This window comes from Callithrix jacchus, chromosome 15, assembly GCF_049354715.1.
Source record: "Callithrix jacchus isolate 240 chromosome 15, calJac240_pri, whole genome shotgun sequence".
NCBI classification, from domain to species: domain Eukaryota; kingdom Metazoa; phylum Chordata; class Mammalia; order Primates; family Cebidae; genus Callithrix; species Callithrix jacchus.
Genome location: NC_133516.1, coordinates 91,415,337 through 91,432,264, shown reverse-complemented (window position 1 = coordinate 91,432,264; position 16,928 = coordinate 91,415,337). Strand labels below are relative to the sequence as shown.

At 39.5% G+C, this 16,928-nt stretch overlaps 1 long non-coding RNA gene across 10 annotated transcripts in view; it reads left to right on the top strand.

Moving 5' to 3' along the window:
- LOC103788426 (uncharacterized) overlaps window positions 1–16,928 on the top strand; it is a 144,695-nt gene that overhangs the window by 3,162 nt on the left and 124,605 nt on the right. The gene's annotated exons all lie outside the window — the stretch shown is intronic.

The window sequence follows — 16,928 nt, the reverse complement described above, 5'->3', positions numbered from 1 at the left end:
GTAGAGAACATAAAAAGATTTTTCATCTATTATTTGGTGTTCTGTGCCATATAATTATGTAATTTATACTGTATTACATGTACTTAATTTCCACCATGCCTGTGACACATAATAGAATCTCCATAAATATTTGTAAAATGAGCTAGGGACTTTTTTGAAATACTTGTGTAATGGATTAAGCAATTCACCTATACAAAAATGGCTGGTTGGCATCAGAGACAGGTAAGGATTATGAACTCATCTGCATGGTCATAGTTGTTATGTGAGTAGAGTTTACTTCTATTTTCATTGTAATACTATTTTAGCATGTGTTAAAGAGAGATGGAGAAATGATTATAGCTCTTGATCATTTATTCCATATTCATACAACATTTTCTTGACTTTTGTCCATTTTTAGATGAAAACAAAGACCTAATAAGATGTTTTAATCTGCTGCTGCCCAACAAATTACACCAAAACTCTATGTCTTAAAGCAATAAACACTTAACTCACAGTTTCTGTGCATCAGGAAATTAGAAGCAGCTTAGCTAGATGTTCTGGCTTAGGGACTCTTGAGGTCAGAGGCAAGATATTGGCAAAGATTGCAGTCATGCAGTCATCTAAAGGCTTCAGTGGGACTGGAGGATCTAGTTCCATGGTGGCTCACTGACATGCCTGATGAGTTGGTGTTGACTGTTAGCAGGAAGCCTCAGAACCTCCCCAAATGAGCCTCTCCATGGGCTGTTTGAACATCCTCTTGACGTGGTGACTGGCTTCCCGCAGAGTAAGTGTTCAACAGAGACCAAGATTGAAGCTATAACATTTGTTTATTACCTACCCTCAGAAGTCGTAATTTCTGCAATATCTTATTGGTCAGCTTTGTTCAACATGGGAAGGAACCAAAGCAAAGGCTTGAATGCCCAAAGGCAAGAATCACTGGGGGTCATCTCAGAGGCTGGCTGCCACATGAAGTAATACTAAATCCTGCACATTCTTCACTGTCCAGTGAAACTTGCCCCTGAAATTCCTGCTCATATCATCTCAGCCCTTCTTACATTCTGTCACCTCTGACCTAGCGTACGATCATCAACACGCACTCTTATCTGGACACTGATTCATACAGCATCTTGTATTCTTGAACTCTGAGAATGACAAGTGTTTTTAAGTTCCTCTGTAGCCTCCACTGCACCAAATGCAGGACTGAACATGTAGATAGTGCCTAAGAGTTCTTGTTAAATAACAAAATGTTGATTTTCGTTTCTACAGCTATTGTGTGAGAATTTTAGAATTCTAAACTTTCCCAAGAATTTCCCTTTTTATCTTAGAAGGACAAATGTTTTCAAAATTACTTCAGTTATTTGTCATTTTAAAATCCCATCAGGACCTGCATTCCCAGACTCTTTAAACTACTGAAGCTTAACATTTAATTGAATGATGAACAAAACCAAGTTAATTCCCATTCACAGATGACAAGTGAACAGTTGGCAGCAATTTCAACATGTGCTTTTAATTCATTTTAAAATGTTGAGCAAACTGATATTATAAAAAAGAGAGTTGGAAACTCTGTTTCTCCATTATCTGTCTAGTAGTTGTCTTCACTAATTGAAGTGGACTCTAAATAGGTAGACCCAAAGTAAACATTTGGATAGGGATTGACCAATTCTTAGGTTTGGGATGTTTGCACTTTAATGTAGGAGTCTGTTTAACCCTTCGCTCATTCCAATTTTGTTCCCAAGTGTTCCAGGCAAAAGGTTTTTTTGGGGGTGTAGTAATTCCTGGTTGGAAATAGGGATATTAAATAATATATTAGCTGGAACTAGCCTTAGTTTTTAAAACTTAACTTCTTGCTTTTTCATGAACTAACAGCTCTAAGGACACACACACACACACACACACACACAGAAGCACAATCTGAAAATAGTACCCTTTAGACAATGACAGTGCTATTCTTGATGTATAATTTATTTCCATTTGCCTCATATAGTTGTATTCATCCTTCCTTTTTGACATATGTATGTCTTGCCAAATAAAATCATTAGCAAGGAATCATCTAAGATAATTGGGTGGAATTACATGATACATGCTTTTAACAATGTGTATTAAAAATATAGGTATATGTTACAATTTCTCCAAATATGTTATTTACAAGCTGATTTCTCTAATACCCATACTAAATTGTTCAGCTTCTCACTGTTATTTTCACATCTAAAATTTGCATAAGAAAAATACAAAAGTAAACAAAAATAATTTTTAGCATATCATGAACATAAAAAGACTACAGATATAAAAGCATCCAAAAGTTTAAAGAATTTATTCTGTATAATTTTGCTCACACTTTTTTTCTGGACAATAATAAATTCTCTGTTGTTAATTCTTACCTATAATCTGATAAATCCTATATCTCCATTTTCAACCCACTATTGCTACAATGATGTTACCATAAAAAATTATTATTTTAAAAGTTATTGATGTATTCAGAGCATTCTGTGATAATCATCAGCAGAGACAAAGCTCATTTATCTGCAGCCTGTTTGTCTACCTTCAGTTTAGATAGATATTCAAAAGAAAGAAAGAAAGAAGAGTCTTTTTTTTTTTTTTTTTTTGCACTCTGCGTGTATAAATCCAGCCATTCACTGGGAGCTTGCACTTGGATGACAGACATTGCAAACTCAACATTTGAAAACTAAACTCATTATGTCTGCCTACTGCCAATGTCTACCTGCCATTTCTTTTTGTTAATTTTCTTTATTTCTTTTTATTTTGTTAAATTTCAATGACTATGTGCACATCTACCTGTCATTTCTACAGAGCTGAATTTTTTCATTATATCTCCAGTCATCTCGCCAGACACTTGGGACTTAGTCTTCTTAATTGTCCTTCCCATCGGTCATCATGGCCTGTGATTTTTTTCCCTTCCTAAATATTTTTCGGGTTGGCCTCTTGTTCCCTTCTTCTGCAGATTTTCTCATTTTTGTCCTTGTTATGTTTTACGTGAAGGGGTTCCTTAATTCATCTCTACTTCTTTCCACTCTTCCCCATGCAGCCAGCACTTCCTCTACGCTAGGGGTTCAAACCGGCAACCCTCACGCTGAGTTTATGTAGCAGTTTTTATTTTGTTGTTGTATTTAATAACTTCAGTGTCTTTACAAACTTTCCATTGTGTTTCCCCCAAGATTCCCCATTATTCAAACCAGACCCCAATTTACACATTTGTTACTTGCTAGGTCCTCCAAGGTACTTGAATTTGTGCCCCTTGCTGCACATTCTCTAAAATGAAAATCTACCTAAATTTCTTTAATGACTCACCACGCCCTGAAAGAATGTCCAAATTTCTTATAACTGATACAGTATTCTCATTATCTGTCTCATTAAGTACTTTCCCATCTTTTTTTTTTTTTTGACATGGAGTCTTGCTCTGTCACCCAGGCTGGAGTGCAGTGGCATGGTCTCAGCTCACTGTAACATCCACTTTCTGGGTTCAAGTGATTCTCCTGCCTCAGCCTCCCCAGTAGCTGGGATTATAGGTGCATACCACCATGCCCAGCTAATTTTATTTTATTTTTTTAGTAGAGACAGGGTTCACCATGTTGGCCAGGCTGGTCTTGAACTCCTGACCTTGTGATCCACCCACATCGGCCTCCCAAAGTGCTGGGATTATAGGTGTGAGCCATGGTGCCCGGCCCTCATCTTTCTTTATAACATATACTTCAGTCATTCCGTATTCAAGGCTTCAAATATACCCTGCTGCTCTGTGACTTTATGTCTTTTTTAAAACTATTTCCTCTGCTTTGTTTCATTCTACTAAGTCCCTCAGCTGGTTGCTCCTAGCCACAAGCCATGAGCATCATTTTCTCTGTAACCCTCTCTCCCAAACAGAATTATTCCTTCCTGCCATTTGCTGCTGCTGCCCCTTAAATATACCATTGCCATTTGATTTAATTGAATTTTTTGTTCCTTGATTTTATATTCATTCATTGGTAATTTATAGGATTGTTGGGAGAATGAAATGAGTTAGTAGAAGTGTTTAGAACAATGTCTGGCACATAGTGTATGCTCTATAAGGTTTGTACTTATATATGCGTGTGCTTGTGTGTGTGTGTATGTGTGTATGTGTGTGTCTGTATGTAATCCATTCAATCATTTATTCCTACAGCAAACTACCGTTGTATATCAGGTATGATGTCAGGCTTTGGAAATGGAAAGATATAACCTGGTCCCAAAATCTCATATCTAGTGGAGAAAACAAGCATATAAAAACATCAGGAAAATAAAGTTGGAAACAGAGTTGTAGCAAAGAACATGGATTGGGTCTAAGGATACAAATTATGGTAAATTTTGATTTTGATTATTTATGTAAGATGAGACATTGCCAGTCAGAGACAGAGAATGATAATAGGCACTCTCATATGCTGTTTATGGTGGTCAAGTGATGTAACACTTTTAGATGGAAATTTTGAAATACTTAAACAATTAAAATATGCATACCTTTTGAAACATGCTTTTTCAAGAACTTACAGAAATATTTGCACATTGAGTAAGAATATAGACAAGGTTGCTCACTGATGTTTTGTTTGGCTTGTAATGCAATGAGGTCAGCTAAATTGTCCATCATTGAATGGTTCATCTGTATGATGAAATACCATACTGATGCTAAAATAGAATTAGGTAACACTACGGATACTAACACAGAACTATGTTTATGATACATTAAGTTATAAAAGCAAGGTACAGAACACTCTCAATTATTATCACTTTTTTTTCCAAAAAAATTGAGATGATATTTGAACATACAAATAGAAAGATATAAAATAATATATGTGTAATTGTTAACTGTGGTCATTTTTTAGTGAGTAGGATTTAGGGAGGACTTTCACTTACATGTCTATAAATTGTTAGAATTTTTTTCCAATGAGTATGTATGACATTTGTAATATGAATAAAAGTTTGTTGAGGCTGAGTACGGTGGCTCATGCCTGTAATCTCAGCACTTTGGGAGGCCAAGGTGGGCAGATCACCTGAGGTCAGGAGTTCAAGACCAGCCTGGCCAACGTATAGTTAAACCCCATCTCTACTAAAAAAAATACAAAAATTAGCTGGGTATGGTGGTGCATGCCTATAGTCCCAGCTACTTGGGAAGATGAGGCAGGAGAATTGCTTGAACCTAGGAGGCAGAGGTTGCAGTGAGCTGAGGTCACAACCTACACTCCATCCTGGGCAACAGAGCAAGACTTTGTCTCTCAAAAAAAAAAAAAAAAAAGTTTGGACTAGGCACAATGGCTCACACCTGTAATCCAGCACTTTGGGAGGCCGAGGTGGGCAGATCTCTTGAGTCCAGGAGTTCGAGACCAGTGTGAGTGACATAGGGAAACCCTGTCTCTACAAAAAATACAAAAATTAGCTGGTCACGGTAGCATGCACCTATTGTCCCAGTTACTTGGGAGGCTGAGGCAGAAGGGTTGCTTGAGCCTGGGAGGCAGAGGTTGCAGTGAGCCAAGATTTTGCATCTGCATTCCAGCCTGGCCAACAGAGTGAAACCTTGTCTAAAAAAAAAAAAAAGAAAAGAAAAGGAAAGAAAAAATGGAATTTTAGAAAAACCACTTAGAGATTTTCTTAAGGAGGTTAGTCAGTCACTGATACTAAAGGTAAAATAGTAATAGCAGGTCAAAGCAAAGCAGAAAAACATGACAGGCTTAATTGTGAGAGGGAGTGGTACATGGTATGCATGTATATGAAAACAAATGGACAAGACTCTCCTGGACATTCTAGTCCCTTTCCACACCATGTTCTTCTTTCTCTTAGACTGGTCTCCTCTGTGTTCCTTGAATAAGCCATATTCTTGCCCAACACATGGCCTTTGCGGTCTCTTCTGTCTTAAAAGATCACCCAGCCCTGCACACCCTTGGACCCCAACATATGTACACATAGCATCTAGTTAGCTCCTACTCTTACTTCAGTGCTCAGCTCAGTTGTCTCTTCCTCAGAGAACGACAGCAAAGACTTTTGGAATGTATAGCGGTTCCCTTTATCATATGTGTCTGTAGATGCACAACATGTGAGTTGAATGGAGGAATCAAGAAATTTAAAAAGGGAGATGAGAAGGAAAGCAGAGAGTAATGTAGACTTGAATCGTGTTCAACTTTTAAAACATTTCTTCTTGATCTATATGGACATGTCTACCTACTACTCCTACTGTCAAGTTTACTTGTGGTTCTTTGTATGTTTCTTATGTGAGGCTATAAAGAATCTTCAAATCATGAATAGATTGTGAACTCTTTCATTCTCATCATACCATCTCACATTGGACAAATTTCTTTCAGGATTAATTTATTGAGCACTTGAGTACAGACCAAGTTCTGTTCCAGTGTTTAGAGGGAATGGTCTTACCTACCTTCCACCTTGCCTATATTTATCTCTTCATCCTCTTTCTCAGCACAAGCACAACCCAGCACTGTGTTTTTCAATCCTCTTAGCATCAGAACAACCCAAGGAGCTTAAACACACACACACACACACACACACACACACACACACACACACACACACACAATGATGTGGAACCTCACCCCCAGGAATTCTGACTGTGCTGGTCTAGGTCAGACACAAGCACAGGTAAGTTTTAAAAGTTTCTTAGGCAGTGCTGACGTGCAGGCAGCATTGAGGACCACTGGCCTAGACTAATCTTGAAATAGAAACTCAGACTGGAGAACTGCGGAACAGCAGACTTCTGGAAATCAAAACTTGACTGGTTCCAATGATACTTTTATTACAACTGATCTCTAAGATGTGTCAGACCTGCAGAAGGTGCTAAAAAGGCTATAGGTAATGCATTGCCTCTGAATTAAGGTTGATGACTTTGAACCAGAGCACTTGGTTATAGGAGATAATGTGATGACTTGTACACCTGCTTCAGGGGCAGTCACTCATGGTGGAGGAAAGCAGACTACATGTCTGTGGGCACTTCTGCCAACTTTTAGATTCCATTCTCTGACACTCATCTATCTCAAAGACTTGAAGCAAATACTATCTTATGAGTTTAATGCCTGGGTCACCTGAGGCCCTGAAAGCTTTATTTTCTGGCACAGTCCAGTAGGTAGGATTCCTGACTCCCAAACTCCAGAGACTATCTCCAGTTGAGGGGACCGTGAAGTAGGATACCTGATTCCTAGTCTTGGTTCAACCTCTAGCCAGGTAGATGTGTGGCCCTGTTTATGTTACCTCTGATATTGGGACCTCAGTTTCCTCAGATGATGTAAATTGAGCTAGATGGTCATCCTGGCCCCCTTCAGCTTTAACAGGTGCCACTAGATGGCACTCATGTAACTCCAGTGGGGAGCTATTGGAGTAAGTTGGCTGCCAAGCTCCTTCTGTTCCTTAAACCACCCCGAGACCTGTCAGGGACAACTTAGAAAATAATGCAGTTTTAGGAAGACTGTTTAGGAGCCCTTTTATAAAGCATAGCTTTTGAATCTGAGATACCTGTTGTATTTTACAGCTGCTTTCAAGAATTACGTACTTCTGGTTTTACATTTCTATCCTTTTACCATCTCAAATTTTAAAAGATTGTGTAGAAAACTGTTTTGTGGCTTAGGTATGTTTGTAACATTGTCCAGACCTACTAGTTTGTGTGATGTAAACACATGAGGTGTAATCCTAGCAAGTACTAAATTCTGCCAGTCATATGCCACTGCATCAGTACCTTTTAAGAGAAGAAAGATTCACTATCCCAACACTGGACTTCAAGCAAATGAGATTCTGTCCTGGGATGTTTCCCACCACTGGGTGGGGTTAGTCAGACATGGTTCTTGTTTAAAGACTTTCTCCCCAAACCCCCAAACCTGGTTTGTTCCGGTGTCTGACATTGCTAGGGAGGTTTATTCTTGTTCAGGTTCATTTCAGAAATCCAGTCCTGCTCAATCTAGCTTCTGAATTCAACTCACAGGTAGGGGAATTGGAGCCTCTAGGATCCAGTACTCAAAGATGGCCCTGTCTTTCGTTGGCAAAAGTCATCCAATTTATCCGTCAGATGCTTTTCCTCCATTAAGGGCCACAGGAGTTGCTCCACAGGACTTATTGACAAAAATAAACATGGAAAAACTAAGTTTGGAGTCTAATTCTGTAAGATCCAAGAAGAGCTTTAACAAGTTTCATATTGCCAATTCATTTTGGGAGTAAGAGGTGGACTTTTAATGAAGGCTGCTTTCATTACCTGTCAATATAGGGGCCTTTGAGTTGCATGAATTTCCTGGGTTGAATTATAATTAAAACTTTCAGAGCTAGGGGCATGGTGTGGTGTTAAGGTTAGTGTAAGGGAATGAATATACATACATACATATATACACAGGTAAAAGAATAGAAACATCTAAAGCCAAAATACTAACAGCAGGGACATTTTAAGTGATGCTCATTGTCATCTTTATTCTTTCCACATTTTTCAAATTTTATTTAAAGACTATGAATTTGGCCAAGCACGGTGGCTCATGCCTGTATTCCCAGCACTTTGGGAGGCCGAGGCGGGTGGATCACGAGTTCAACAGATCGAGACCATCCTGGTCAACATGGTGAAACTCCATCTCTACTAAAAATACAAAAAATTAGCTGGGCATGGTGGCGTGTGCCTGTAATCCCAGCTACTCAGGAGGCTGAGGCAGGAGAATTGCTTGAACCTAGGAGGCGGAGGTTGCGGTGAGCTGAGATCGCGCCATTGCCCTCCAGCCTGGGTAACAAGAGCAAAACTCCGCCTCAAAAAAAAAAAGACTATGAATTTGTTTTGTGAATTATTATTTCAAAAGAAAAAAGAAGAAGAAGGAAAGGAAAGGAAAATAAGGGATCAGCAGGTTTCAACAAAGAAAGAGTTATTTGTAAATTACCTTGATTGTGGTAAAATAGCCATTGTGATTTCAAAAGGGGATTGTAGTTTTTCCCTTGGATCTGGAAGGTACTTGACTCTGGTCTTATCCACTGGTTGCAAAGGAGCACCTGAAAGATTCTTATTAACTTTATTAAAATTGTCCGAAATATACACAAAAGGAACTCTTAAAATGAGAGTGGGATACAAATAATTTTTTTTTCTGAGACTGAGTCTTGCTCTGTTGCCTAGACTGGAGTACAATGGCACGATCTCAGCTCACTGCAGCCTCTGCTGCCTGGGTTCAAGCAGTTCTCCTGCCGCAGCCTCCTGAGTATCTGGGATTACAGGCATCCACCATTATGCCCGGCTAAATTTTTTGTATTTTTGTAGAGACAAGGTTTCACCATGTTGGCCAGGCTGGTCTTGAAATCCTGACCTCATGATCCACCCGCCTTGGCCTCTCAAAGTGCTGGATTACAGGTGGGAGCCACTGTGCCCGGCCCAACCTGTCTTTTTATAAAAATGTACACTGATGTGCATTCATAGAAAAGATGACCTGAAATTGGAACTGTATCCTACAGAGCCATGGAGGTAGAGCTGCCCAAGGCCTGGGGATTCCATGTCATGCATTAGCATCCCCTGGATATGGACTTGGATTTTTGAGTTAATGCTGGAATGAGTTAAGACTTCGGGGAATGTTGGAAAGGCATGATTGTGTTTGGAAATGTGAGAAGAACATGAGATTTGGGAGGGGCCTGGGCAAAATGGTATGATTTGGCTGTGTCCCCACCCAAATCTCATGGGGACTTTTAATCCCCATGTGTCAGGGGAGGTGATTGGACCATGGGAGCAGATTTCCCCCTTGCTGCTCTTGTGATAGTGAGTGAGTTCTCATGAGATCTGATGGTTTAAAAGTGTAGCACTTCCCCTTTCACTCTCTCTCTCTCTTTCCTGCCACCTGGTGAAGAAGGTGCCTTGCTTCCCCTTCCCCTTCCACTGTAATTGTACGTTTCCTGAGGCCTTCCCAGCCATGCCTCAGATACAGTCCGTAGAACTGTGAGTCAATCAAATTTCTCTCCTTTATAAATTGCCCAGTTTCAAGTAGTTCTTTATAGCAGTGTGAAAACGGATAATGTATGATATATGTGACAGGACTTAAAATTCTACAGGTGGATTCTTTAGGAAGCAGATGGTGAGATGGAGTTAAGAGTACCAGAGGCGTTTGGGGAGATTTACACCTGTAACATAAAAGAGAAATAGGCAGGACTGAGCAGCTGAGTCGTCAGAGTACAATGCTTTCTGTGCTAGTCCAGTAGGGAGCACCTCTGCAGAGGTGGACAGTTTCGGGAATCCACAGTGAATGGGAATGGCTAGCTCCTTGTGCCACTGCCTTGTTCAGTTATTTCCTGGGGTCATCTCACTAAGAGTACAACATCAGCTCCAAAGCAGAGCAGGTTTTTAAGGAGCTAACAGCTGGAGCTGTCAGTTAACTTCTCAAAGCTGGGTAGCAAATCCTTTCTTGAAAAGGGGAGCCTGATTGGCACATCTTATGTTTTCCACCACTGGCCACTAATATAACTCTGCTTAGGGCCACTTAAGACATTTATAAATTATATTTCAAGATCATGAGTTGCCTTTTTCTGTACAAACTTCTGCCCTTCGTTACTGTTCATTTTCCCTCTGAGCACTGAATGCACTCCTTCCTCCCTCTGTGACCTCATCCATCTGTCCCTCTTTCTCTTGACAGCTTGCTACCTTCCTCTGATTTCTCTTGCCTCTCTGGCAAGGTTCAGCAGTTTGGACTCAAGGGTTTGGCAGTCTTAATCTTTTCCCCTCTTTCTCCTCTTAATTTTTTGAAAGTTTCTCATGTCTGTCAGAGCAATTTCTAATTCTGGTTTATCCCACAGCCTGCCTTCTTTCCTACTCTTTTGTATGAGTAAGGTCTACTGGAGAAATTTATGTAAATCTTCTGAAAGGTAAACTACACTTCCGTAACTACCACTTTCCTCAAGTCTTTTAGCATTGCAATCTTTTTTATCCAGTTCTTCTTGTCTCCCTATTCCAGTTACATGGCACTTAACTTGTAGATCATTGACATTTATCCCATGCTGTCTGTGCTGAAAATATCTAAATACTTAAAACAACTGCTTCCACTCTTCTCCCTCCAACTTTTATATGGTAACTATTGAGGATTGGGCCATAACTTAACTTGTTCAATACCTACCACAGTGACATTAACTTATTGAGCACTGAAAAAATTAATTGATTTTTTTAAAAAAGAAATGTGTTGCATGTATAGTGCAGGCTAGATACAGTGTCAGGTTTTTTACATATGTCATCTCATTAGTCCTTTTTTTTTTTTTTTTTGAACAGAGTCTCAGTCTGTAGCACAACCTGGAGTGTAGTGGCGCCATCTCGGCTCACTGCAACTTCCGCCTCCCAGGCTCCAGCGATGCTTGTGCCTCAGTCTCCCAAGTAGCCGGAACTACAGGCGTGTGCCACCGCGCCTGGCTAATTTTTGTATTTTAGTAGAGACGGGGTTACACCTTGTTGCCCAGGGTGGTCTCAAACTCTTGAGCTCAGGCTATCTATCCACCTCTGTCTCCCAAAGTGCTGGAATTACAAGCATGAGCCCCTGCGCCTGGCCTCATCTCACTTAATCCTTAATCTTCACGACACTCTCATTTTGTGGGTTTTCATGGTTCTATTTTATAGATTTATCTGTTGCTTGACTATGTCTACCACTAAATATAACTTCCTTAAGGGAAAATATCGTGTCTGATTCATTTCTATAGCTTTCTATATCCACTTCCCAGACACTGCCTGACACCTGACACGTAGATGATGCATCAGATGATGTGATAAAAATTAAATGAGGGATCAAATAAGTGACAGAACCAACAGTGAAGGGGCAATATCAAAACTGAGGCCGAGGTCTCTTCAATTCTAAAGCTGGTACACTTTGTGCTGTGCATTGTGACTCTGTCTGAATTAAGTGTCGTCAGCTACCCAAGGGCTTATAACAATTTAAGGATCAAAGCTGAATGAGAAGAAACAGATCTTCTATGCCATACTTAATCAAAATAGGGACAGAAATAGTTGTCACTTGCTTTATTTACTTCTAAAGAATATATCTAATATCATAGGAAAGACAATTAGATAGTTCAGTAATTTTGTTTCCTCTTCAAACTTTGGGTTGTCATTGTTTAATTATTCTACCTTGGTTTGAGGTCACTGGCAACTTAATGAATAGTACTGTGGGCCAGGTGCAGTGGCTTATTCCTGTAATCCCGACACTTTGGGAGGTCAAGGCAGGTGGTGGATTGCTTGAGCCCAGGAGTTCAAGACCAGCCTGGGCAACATGGCAAAATCTTGTCTCTACAAAAAATTATCCAGGCATGGTGGTGCATGTCTGTAGTCCCAGTTACATGGAAGGCTGAGGTGGGAGGATTGTTTGAGCCCACGAAATCAAGGCTGCAGTAAGCTGTGATCACACCACTGCACTCTAGCCTGGGTGACAGAGCAGTATGCTGTCTCAAGAAAAGGGAAAAAAGTAATAAAGTAAATAGTACTGTGTTTGGGTTTCACTTAGGGGCATATATGCCTTCTATTTCTTACCAGAAGAACAAGATTAGCTAATTTGCATATGTTAACACTGGTGACAAAAGGATAAAGCATGAGTTAAATAAAATGCCATTTAACAGAAAATTATAATTAAGGGCTTAATTGATCTTCCTGTCTACTAGAATTTGGCTTTTAGTCAACTGAAACCATTTGTTAATAGTGTAACGAAGTGGCAAACATCAGAGAGAAGACAACTCACAGTTCCTAACAGTAGGTGTATGTCTAAAACATATGTTGAAAATTGAAAAATAATAGAGTTGAGATTCCAGAATTTCCATTCCCACAACTACTTATGATGGAATCCAATAACCATAAATGCATTTTAGAAATAAATGGGGCCTTCATTCATGAAGCATTTTATGAACCTTTCCATGTAAATGCCAACTATTTTTAAATCCTGTGATTGATTACATGATGAAATGTATTCATAAGCAAGCTGGACCACTCCCTAATAGTTCTAATGCTTTCCCTATTTATGTACCTTTCAAAAATAGACACAATACAGTGAAGGAGAACTAAACAAACATGTCTTTTAAAGATATATTGGTAGTAACCAAATGGAAGCATATTACATTAAAAGTTTCTGCTCAAGCAATGAAACCAAAACAGTCTGTAAAACAAGGGAGTTGAACTAAATGATCTCTAAAGTTGTTCACTCATGGAGAGAAAAAACTGTGGCTCTAACTCTAAAAATGTTTAGCCAATGTTAAAACCTAAGTGCAATTCACATGCCCTGTTATTCATGCCTCACACGATAAACTCTCGTATATGAAACTCAAATCTGGAGAGATGTTAGCAAATCTATGTAAATTTATTCATTTGTTTTTCTTAACTCATCATCCTATCTCCATATTTAATAAAGTAGTTATAATATACCAAGAGATTCTTAAGACTCTTGTTTTAATCTCTTGTTAAAGGAAGAGGCATTTTCAGAAATTATTATTCTTTATTTCTTCTTGTAAAGGTAGTAACAGAATTTCAAAACCTAGCTTTATATTCCATGGTTATAATTTCATGCCATATTTATATTTAAAAAAAGAACTGACTCTTGCAGTACCTCTCTTGATTATAATAATATCTTACATTCATATCATGCTTTACAGTTTAACAAATTATCTTTTTCAGTGTTTTAACTTCCTATTATGTTCACCACATTGGCTCTTCAAAACCTTTTCATGACTCTTTAAGTAACTAGTCTCCTTGTCCCCTTAGTCATCACCTTTGATCCCCTCAGTGGCCCTGAGATGAGTGCTTGGCAGTCATTCTCATTCAGAGATGAGCAAGCTGAAGCGCAGGAAAATGAAGAAATTTGTTGGTGGGTGGTGATGACTCAGATTACAATTTAGATTGTGTCTGTATAGTTAATTTGAAAAAAGTTTTGGAATGAAAAGAAATCATCTGGATAACCAAAAAATGCTGAAATCATTTTAGGAAAGTTGATAATTCCTGGACCTACATCAAGACTATTGGCCTGGCCAGGTGGAGTGGCTCATGCCTGTAATCCTAGCAATTTGGGAGGGCGAGGCAGGAGGATTGCTTGAGACAACATAGTGAGACCTCATCTTTACAAAAAATTTAAAAGGTTAGCCAGGCAGAGTGGCACATGAGTATAGTCCTAGCTCCTCAGGATGCTGAAGCGGGAGGATAGCTTGAGCTCAGGAGTTTGAGATCACAGTGATGTATGAACACGCGCCACTGCCCTTTAGCCTGGGCAACAATCTGAGAGCCTTTCTCTAAAAAAATTTTTTTGAAGACCATTGTCCCTCCCACAATCATCCATAATGACTTTTACACAGAACTTAGCATCTCTGGACACGTAGTCTTCTTGTTAGAGACAGATCACTCCTATGGGTTTCGATTTAGACCCTCCTTACTTCCTGCGTGGCAGGTGTGGGTGAATATAGTGCCCGGCCCATAGTAAGTGCCGAACAAGTATTTGTTGAATAATAAATGAACTTGAGAATTTCCTCAAAGCCTCATTTTTTTTTAAAGCTATTTCTTTGGCACAGTCCTCTTGAAAAACAATAAGTGCAACATGTAGCAAGAACCACAAGAATGTGTGACACTCTTTGATCCAGAAATTCTACTCCAAAGAATTTTTCATAAGGAAATACAGTTGTTCCTCGATATCCACAGGAGATTGGTTCCAGGACCTCCTGTGGATACCCAAATCTACAGATGCTCAAGTCCCTTGTGTAAAATGGTATAATATTTACATATAACCTACACACATCCTCTCATATACTTCAGATCGTCTCTAGATCACTTATAATGCCTGATACAATGTAAATGCTATTTAGTTTCCATACTATATTATTTTATTTGCATTATTTTTTGTTGTGTTGTTGTTTTGAGACAGAGTCTCACTCTGTTGTCCAGGCTGGAGTGCAGTAATACAATCTTGACTTACTGCAACCTCTGCCTCCTTGGTTCAAGTGATTCTTGTGTCTCAGCCTCCCAAGTAGCTGGGATTACAGGCATGCGCCACTCCACCCAGCTAATTTTGTAATTTTAGTAGGGACAGGGTTTCATCATGTTGGCCAGGCTGGTCTCAAACTCCTGGCCTCAAGTGACCCACCCTTTTTGGCCTCCCAAAGTGCCGGGATTACAGGTGTGAACCACCACACCCAGCCGTATTGCTGTTTTTTATTTTTTCAAATACTTTTGATCCACAGTGGGTTGAATCTGTTGATGTGGAACCCACAGATACAGAGAGCAAACTGTAATCCCATAAGAGTAAAAGGAATAGCCTTAAAGATGTTTGCAGTGTTATCAGTCACAGCTAAAATACTGAAACAATCTCAAATCCAGGATTTAGAATCTGTGAAAGGTACTGCTCAGCTGTTTCTTCCCTATCACTTCCTTTGCACTTCCTAAATGTAGAGGTAGACACATGACCTAGGGTGACCAATCAGTATGTCCCATCTCCATAGCCCACAGTGATTGGTTTAAAGATCAGCCAATGAAAATTATTTCCTATGGCTTTTCCTTTGGAGTTGGTTAGGAAGACCTTTTCTTTTCTCTAGGGTCTAGAACTGGAAAAATATAATCCTAACATTCTAAGCCATATGCAGAAAGCCTGGCTGGAGGTAGATCAACTACAGCCTACACACAAGCAGAGACAAGAGATGAAGAGTGACAGAGATTCAGCTGACACAGTCCTGAAAACATCATCTGAGCCCTGGATCCAGTCACATCTAACATCTCTTCCACCTGTGCCCACCCTGGTTATATGAGCCAATAAGCTTCTGTTTTTCTTAAGCTAGTATGAGTTCTGTCACTTACAATTAAGAGTCCTGATTACTATATCCACAGAAAGGAATGCTATGTAGGCTTTGAAATAGCAATTATATGAAAACATGGAAAACGTTTATAACAAAATGTTAAATGGAAGTAATACAAGACAAAATTATAGGTGCGTATGTATAAGTATACAAGGAAAAGGTAGATGCATTAATAGTGATTATGCTTTTTTTTTTTTTCTTTTTTGAGACAGAGTCTCACTCTCTTACCTAGGCTGGAGTGCAGTGGCACAATCTTGGCTCACCGCAATCTCCACCTCCTGGGTTCAAGCCATTCTCCTGCCTCAGCCTCCCAAGTGGCTGAGATTACAGGCATGTGCCACCATGACCAGCTAATTTTTAAATTTTTAGTAGAGACAGGGTTTCACCATGTTGGCCAGGCTAGTCTCAAACTCCTGACCTCAAATGATCCACCCACCTCAGCCTCCCAAAGTACTTGGATTACAGGTGTGAGCCACCATGCCTAGTCAGCAGTGATTACTCTTGAATGGATGTGAAAGGTATAGCACTTTTCCTTTTCCTTTATATACATATATTTAAAATATTTTGGCATGTAAAATATTGCTATTGTCACTTAAAAATAAATAAAGTGTTACCCAAAAAGTACCTATTTAGGATTACCATGATATAAACATACTAATTCACCTGGAATATAATATGAAAATAGTTACTGTGTTATAATGAGATTACAGTTTGAATTTGGGTTCTCCAGAGGGAACAGAACTAATAGGAGATATATATATATATATATATATAATGCTTTATATAGAGGGAAGTTTATTAAGTGGTATTAACTCACATGATCATAAGGTCCCACAATAAGCTGTCTGCAAGCTGAGGAGCAGGAAAGCCAGTCTGAGTCCCAAAGCCGAAGAACTTGGAGTCTGATGTTCAAGGGCAAGAAGCATCCAGCATGGGAGAAAGACTTAGGCTGAGAGACTAAGCCAGTCTAGCCTTTTCACAGTTTTCTTCCCCCTTTATATGTGCTGGCAGCTGCTTAGATGGTGCTCACCCAGATTAAGGGTAGGTCTGCCTTCCCCAGCCCACTGACTCAAATGTTCATCTCCGTTGGCAGCACCCTCACAGACACACCCAGGATCGATACTTCAGACCTTCAATCCAGTCAAGTTGCCACTCAGTATTAACCATCACAAGTCCATACCTTGTCAACTTGA